General features: G+C 38.3%; 1 pseudogene; it reads right to left on the bottom strand.

Annotated features, from left to right (window-relative positions):
* Positions 1–932: 932 nt before the first annotated feature.
* Positions 933–1,827, bottom strand: LOC140509250 (ADP/ATP translocase 3-like; annotated as a pseudogene).
* Positions 1,828–7,693: the final 5,866 nt, after the last annotated feature.

Genomic DNA, 7,693 nt, shown 5'->3' with positions numbered 1-7,693 from the left:
TCTTTCTCAGTTTCCCTGGAATCACCCTGGAGCTAGCTGCATTAAGTGTGCAGGGGTGGTGGTATGGCCACAGGAGGTCTCTTCTCCTGAGCACAGGCAGGCTTAGTGGTTGGTGAACTAATGTTTGCACTAGTGTCTTCCCTATTCCCTTGGCTGTGCTGAGGCATGCCTAGTGTTGATGATTGCAGACTGTACCTCCTTGGGGCTAAGGATTTCCTCCCAGTTTCTTGATGTGTGACTGTCTGGGGCAGTTCTTATCCTGTACTCATTCCCTTCAGCCACAGTAAGAGGGATCCCCATTTTGTGATTTTCCAGCCTTGTGGGCTAAGAGACTGTTTGCCTCTTTGGCTGATCCCACTGTTCCAGGAGTTTTCCTGGGGAAATATTTTATGGGTTTTTCAAGGTCAATAAGAGGAGGGGCAGAGCATTTACCCATCATTCCGCCATCTTGGCTCCCGCACTACTGCTTTTTTTTAGTCTTCTGTGTATTTGTTGTTTAATGGCAGAATGTCCAACACAGATCATCATAACTGTCAAACAGTCAGCTGTACAAAATAGTATATATGCAGTGCTTAAGTACAAATAGGAGACATGATATTTTTAAATAAATAAACACAAATTTATGGTCCTACAAAAGAGCATTTAAACTAGATGGTCTAAGCTGATCTGCCTCCACGGACCCACAGAAATTGTGATTTTCCCAACAACCAATAGAATCAATGTACTGCATCGTCATCACTTCCACTGTGTGAATAACGGATCATAACAAATGAGATCCTTTTTCTAAGAGCCTTTTCTGGCTCCCCTAAAAACATGATATTGCCTGGATAAAAAGAAAAGAGGAATTTCTTGAAAGTTAATGGTCCAAAATTCTAAGTATGGTTAAGTATTCTGCATGATCTGTATTCGGTGGTTCCTTAGCTAGAATGTACTTAGATTACTTTCTTCAATTCGTCATACAGGACAAGCACAAAAGCTCCACCTGTGCCTCTCACATCATTAGACCAGGCACCCTTGAAGAAAGCTTTTCCACTCTCATCTTTAGCAATCTTCTTTCAGCAGTCAATTGTCCCAGTGTACATGATATCAATTTCTTTGCACCCACTCTGCATCATCATTCACCACCTTACTGTATCAAAGGATAAGAGATCACACCTACTACAGCAGTCACTGATTGTGCAGTCATCCAGCTTATCACAATATGAGTGTTCTTCGGATCTGGGAGCATACTTTTTGTTCTATCATAGATATCAAAGCAAGCTGCTCTAGCGATAATGATACCCTGCACTGAGACATTGAAACCTTGATACAAGCCATGGATTCCATCAGACTTGGTGATTTTCACAAGGTAGTCTCTCAGGCCTTTGAATTGTCTCTCAGAACCAGATTTCCCAACATCAGCTGCCAAGTGGGTTCTCTCAAAATCTAAGGGGTAAACAAAGCAGAGAGAAGTGACTCCAGTTGCACCACCAGAGACAAGATTGCCAGCAAAATACCTCCAAAACTGTGTCTGCTTGTCCACTCCTCCCCAAAACATTTGCTTATATGTATCCTAAAGGTAAAGTGAAGGGCCTGGGTGGGGAAATATCTGATGACATTTGCTAAGTTAACCCGCCAGAAGGAAAGCACCCCTTGTTCCTTTGGAATTCGGACTATACAATCCATTATGCCTTTGTACTGTTTATCTGCAGCAATCTGTTTACCTGAATGCTGCACCTGCAGTTGTAGCTTAACTCTCTCAATGGGGGTCACCACCATCTTGGAGATAGAAGCAGGGATGCCACTGGCCAGGAAGTCCTTGGTGAAGGAGATGGCCTGTTCCATCATGGTTACTGAGGAGGAAGGTGCTGGAGTTGTAGAAAGTCTGGTGAGAGAGAGTGAAAGCTGGGGAACTCACTGCTGCCTGCACACAGCCCCTTGCTGTAGCTCGGACCAAAAGGCTCTGATTTTTTCTTTTATATTTCAGCTGAAGCACAACATTCTGCTCCACCCCTTTACATTTACTCTGTGTGTATGTCCATGCCTCAGATATGTTTCTTGTAAACAACATGTTGCAGAATTCTACTTTTTAATCAGCTCTTGTATCTGCTTCTGTTTTATGGGAGAGTTCGTCCTATTCACAATCACAGTTATGATTATTGTATATTTCTCTCCTCTTTTTTTCTTCTTTCTGTCCTCTGTCTATTTTCCCCCTTTCCCTCTTCACTAGTGTTTTGCTTCTATCTACTGCCTGCCCTGATCTGCCCTCCCATCTGTCAGTTCCCCCTCCCATTAAGTTAATCTCTTCCCCTCCTAGTTCCTTATTAGGTAAGAAGATTTCTATATCCAACTGATTGTGCATATTATTTCCTCTTTGAACCAATACTGATGAGAGTAAGGTTCAAGCAATACCTATTGTCCACCCTCCCATCTTTCTCTCCACTATAATAGGTCTTTTGCACTTCTTAATTTGAAATTATTTACTCCATTCTACCTCTCCTTCCTTCTGCACCCAGTACACTCCTCTTTCTCATCCCTTATTTTTTTGTCATTGCCTCAAATTCATTTTACATCAGTACCCTCTATCTGTGTATATTCCTTCTATTAGTGATACAGTTTTTAAGAATTACAAGTATTATCTTCCTATGTAAGGATGAAAAGCATTTAGGTCTATTGAATTCCTTATGTTTCCATTTCCCTTTACACCTGTTTATGCTTCTCTTGGGTCTTGATCAAATTTTGGTTCTGTTCTGGTCTTCCTCTTATGAAAGTTTGAAATACTTTTATTTCACTGAATAGTTATTTTATTCCATTGATGCATTATGCTTTATTTCACCAGGTAGTTGGTTTTTAGTTGTAGTCCTAGTTCCTTTGCCTTCTGGAATATCATGTTCTGGGAACTTCGGACCTTTCATGTTATAGCTACTAAGCCCTGTGTATTCCTGATTGGTTTCCCTGATGTTTGAATTGTTTCTTTCTGGCCACTTGCACTATATTTTCCTTGATCTGATAGTTCTGAATTTCGGCTATAATGTTCCTTAGAATTTTTATTTTGGGGGAGAGGATTCTGGGAGGACAGCAGAGTAGGTCAGAAAATTTCAAGCTCTCAAGATTTTCCTCCACAAAAGATATTAAATACCTCTCTGGAGAAACACAGAGCCCTGAAAACAAATCAGAGTAGGGTCAGGGCACGATTCTCTCGGGGCAATCACAGAAGACCTGAAGAAAAATCCCAGGATGAGACTTCCTCTCTGTAAAAAGTAAACACCTCCAAGCTAAGGTCCACTTTAACAATTTAGGCAAGCTGCTTGGACAACAAGTGGAAAGCTCTGGGGTTACTTGATTTGTAAATTTGCCTTGGTCCCAGGACAGGAACTTTTACCCCCTGGAAAGTGACAGGGATTGGGTGTTTGACCTGGTGAAGATGGAGAGAATTTCTGCTGAAAAGGAATGGCAATCCTAGCTGTGCTTTGGAGAGAGGTGGAGACTAGAAGGATCCAGCCTCCCCTCCCCAACCTTGAGTGCGGAAGAAGTGGTGTAGGGACTCCACTGACTGTTGGTACTTACAGGAGACTCCAGGTCTTGATTTCAGTTAAAGGTGGGAGGGAGGACTCAAAAGGATCAGAGGCTAGAGGCCAGAGGCACAATTCCCCATACCATACTCAGGACTAGAGGCAATTACAAAAAAAAGTAAATTATTACCAAATAATGCATAGCAAAGGAGAAAGAATCTAACCATAGAGAGCTACTATGGGTTTATCTTCAGAGGAGGATACTGAAGCAAAATTCTTCTTCTCCTCCAAAGAGTAATTTCAAATTGTCACCTGCCTAAAAAGAATTCTTTGAAGAACTTAAAAAAAAACTTTAATAACTGAATGAGAGAAATGGAGGAAAAATTTAAAAGAAAAATAAGAATAATGTAAGAAAAACAACAAGATTATGACAAGACAGTTAACCAATTAGACAATGACATTTAGAATCTTAAGGAAGAAAATGACTCCTTGAAAATCAGAGTTGGGAAAGGGGAATTCAGTGAAGTTATGAGATGAAGAAATATTTAAAAAAAACCCAAAATATAAAGAATGAAAAAATAGGAGAGAGGACAAAATATTACAAGCTGCAGGAAAAGAAACAATTTACATATGATGGTACCACAATTAGAATCACACAAGACCTGGTATTGGCAACACTAAAAGATTACAGGTCTTGGAACACAGTGTTTTGAAGAGCAAAAGAACTGGGTCACTGACTGAAAATATATTCAGTAAAGCTAAGCATAGTTCTGAATGTAAAAAAAATAAACATTTGATCAACTCTCAGACTTTCAGGTCTCTGGTAAAAAAACAATAACACCCTGAACTCAATAGGAGATTTAACATACAAGAGCCAAGAGAAATCTAAAATACACACATTGGAAGAATACACTAATCACCTCAGGAAAGAGATCCCAAAGTAAAAATCTTTTTTTCTCTAAAATTTTAGACAGATACTAAAACAAATACATAATTAGAAAAGAAAAAGAAATATTATAAACTTCAATATTAAATTTAAACATAAAATAAAAAAGAAAAAACATCATGGGCACAGCAGAACATAGGAGAAGATTCAGAATATATAGCAATAACTTATCATCGCAAGAAAGTCTATGTATTAAATCCTGTGTGTTATGTTGAAATCTCTTCATCTTTTCCTTGCCTCCTTGTAGGTTTTCTTTTGTTCTCTGCTGTACACTTCTTTAAAAATTTAATTAACTTATTTGTTTTCAGTTTTCAACAAGCACTTGCAAAGTCTTAAATTTTCTCCCCCTCCCTCTCTGCTACCTCTCTAAGATGGTACTTAGTCTACCAGAAAAATTCCTTGCACACTTTGGCTGTTGCTGTGTATAATGTTCTGCTGCTTCTGCTCCTTTCACTCAGCATATAAGTCATCCCAGTCTTCTCTGAAGTCTTCCTGTTCATCATTTCTCATAGCACAATAGTATTCCATTTCATTCATATACCACAACTTGTTCAGCCATTCTCCAATGGATGGGCATCCCCTTGATTTCTAGTTCTTGGCCACCACAAGAAGAGGTGCCATAAATATTTTGGTACATGTCAGACCTTTTCCCATTTTTATGATCTCTTTGAGATACAGCCCTAAAAGAGCTATTGCTGAGTTAAAGGGTATGCATATTTTTGTAGCCCTTTGAACACAGCTCCAAATTGCTCTCCAGAATGGTTGGATAAGCTCATGGCTCCATCAGCAAAGAATTAGTGTTCCAAGTCTCCCACATCTTCTCCAATATTTCTTATCTTCCTGTTTTTTCATGTTAATCAATCTGATAGGTGTGATGTGGTATCCCAGAGTTGTTGTGATTTGCAAATCTATAATTAATAATGATTTAGAGCATTGTTTTCATATGACTATAGGTAACTTTATTTTCTTCCTCTGACAACTGCTTGTTCATATCCTTTGACTATTTATCAATTGGGGAACAACTTGTATTCTTGTAAATTTTACTTGATTCCCTATATATTTTAAAAATGAGGCCTTTATCACAGATACTAGTTGTCCTTCAATTTGAACTCCATTCTGTTTTTGGAGGTGGATAGCATTTTTCATCTTCAATCTTTTCAACCATATGTTCTTACCCATGTTTCTTTTTATAAATTCTTTTTAAATTTTTTTCCAATTTATTCATTTATTTTTAGTTTTCAACATTCATTTCCATAAAATTTTGAGTTTCACATTTTCTCCCCATCTCTCCCCTCTCCTCACCCCAAAATACTGGGCATTTTGATTACCGCTTACCCCAATCTGCCCTCCTTCTATCACATCCCTCCCATCCCTTATCCCCATCTTCTCTCTTTTCTTGTAGGGCAAGATAGATTTCTATACCCCATTAATTGTATTTCTTATTTCCCAGTTACGCAAAAACAATTCTCAACATTCGTCTCTAAAACTTTGAGATCTAACTTCTCTCCTTTCCTCCCTCCCCACCTATCCCCACTGAGAAGGCAAGCAATCAATATAGGCTATATATGTACAGTTTTGCTAAAGACTTCTATAATAGTCATGTTGTGAAAGACTACCTATATTTCCTTCCATCCTTTAATGCCTCCATTTATTCTATTCTCTCTTTTGACCTTATCCTTCCCAAAAATGTTTGCTTCTATTTACTCCCTTCCTCTCATTTGCCCTCCCTTCTATTAAGCCCTCAGACCCCACTTATCCCGTTCTCCCCTACTTTCCTGTAGTGTAAGGTACATTTTCATACAAAATTGAATGTGCATGTTATTCCCTCTCTAAACCAAATGTGATAAGAGCAAGCTTCACTTTTCCCCTCTCACCTCTCCCTTTCTCCCAATATTGAAAAAGCTTTTTCTTGCCTTTTTTATGAGAGATAATTTGCCCCATTCCATTTCTCCCTTTCTCCTCCTATTATGTTCCTCTTTCACCCCTTCATTTTATTTATTTGTATATCATCCCTCCCTATTCGACTCACTCTGCGCTCTGTCTATATAAATATGTGTGTGTGTGTAGTGTGTGTGTGTGTGTGTGTGTGTGTGTGTGTGTGTATAATCCCTCCAACTACCCAAATACTGAGAAAAGTTTCAAGAGTTACAGATATTATCTTTCCATGTAGGAATGTAAACAGTTCAGCTTTACCAAGGCCCTTGTGATTTCTCTTTGCTCTTTACCTTTTCATGCTTCTCTTGATTCTTATGTTTGAAAGTCAAATGTTCTATTCGGTTTTGGTCTTTTCATCAAGAGTGCTTGAAAGTCCTCTATTTCATGGAATGACCATTTATTCCCTTGAAAAATTATACTCAGTTTTGCTGAGTAGTTGAATCTTGGTTTTCATCTTGGTTCCTTTGACTTCTGGGTTCCAAAATACTCAAACAGTTTCATTCTGGCTGCTTGCAATATTTTCTCCTTGACCTGGGAACTCTGGAATTTGGCTACAATATTCCTAGGAGTTCTTCTTTTAGAATCTCTTCAGGAGATGATCAGTGAATTCTTTCAATATTTATTTTACCCTCTGGTTCCAGAATATCAGGGCAGTTTTCCTTGATAATTTCATTAAAGATGATCTCTAGGCTCTCTTTTTGATCATGGCTTTCAGGTAGACCAATAATTTTAAAATTATCTCTCCTGGATCAGTTTTCCAGGTCAATTGCTTTTCTAATGAGATATTTCACATTGTCTCCTATTTCTTCATTCTTTTGGTTTTGTTTTGTAATTTCTTTCTCATAAAGTCATTAGCTTCTACCTGCTCCATTCTAACTTTTAAAAAACTTTTTTCTTCAGTGAGCTTTTTAACCTCCTTTCCCATTTGGCTAATACTGTTCTTTAAAGCATTCTTCTCCATGTTGGCTTTTTGGGCCTCTTTTACCATTTGATTTAGTCTATTTTTAAAGGTCTTATTTTTTCAACATTTTTTTGGATTTCCTTAAGCAAGTCATTGACTCATTTTTCATGATTTTCTTGCATAGCTCTCATTTGTCTTTCCAATTTTTCCTCCACCTCTGTTACTTGATTTTCAAAATCCTTTTTGAGCTCTTCCATGGCCTGAGACCATTGCATATTTATGTTGGAGATTTTGGATGCAGAAGTCTTGACTTCTAGGTCTTCCTCTGATGGTGGGCATTGTTCCTCCTCATCTGAAAGGATGGAAGAAAATACATGCTCACCAAGAAAGTATCTTTCAATTGTCTTATTCTTTTGTCCT

Source organism: Notamacropus eugenii, chromosome 5 (genome assembly GCF_028372415.1).
Source record: "Notamacropus eugenii isolate mMacEug1 chromosome 5, mMacEug1.pri_v2, whole genome shotgun sequence".
NCBI lineage: Eukaryota > Metazoa > Chordata > Mammalia > Diprotodontia > Macropodidae > Notamacropus > Notamacropus eugenii.
This window is presented reverse-complemented; position numbering and strand designations above follow the sequence as displayed.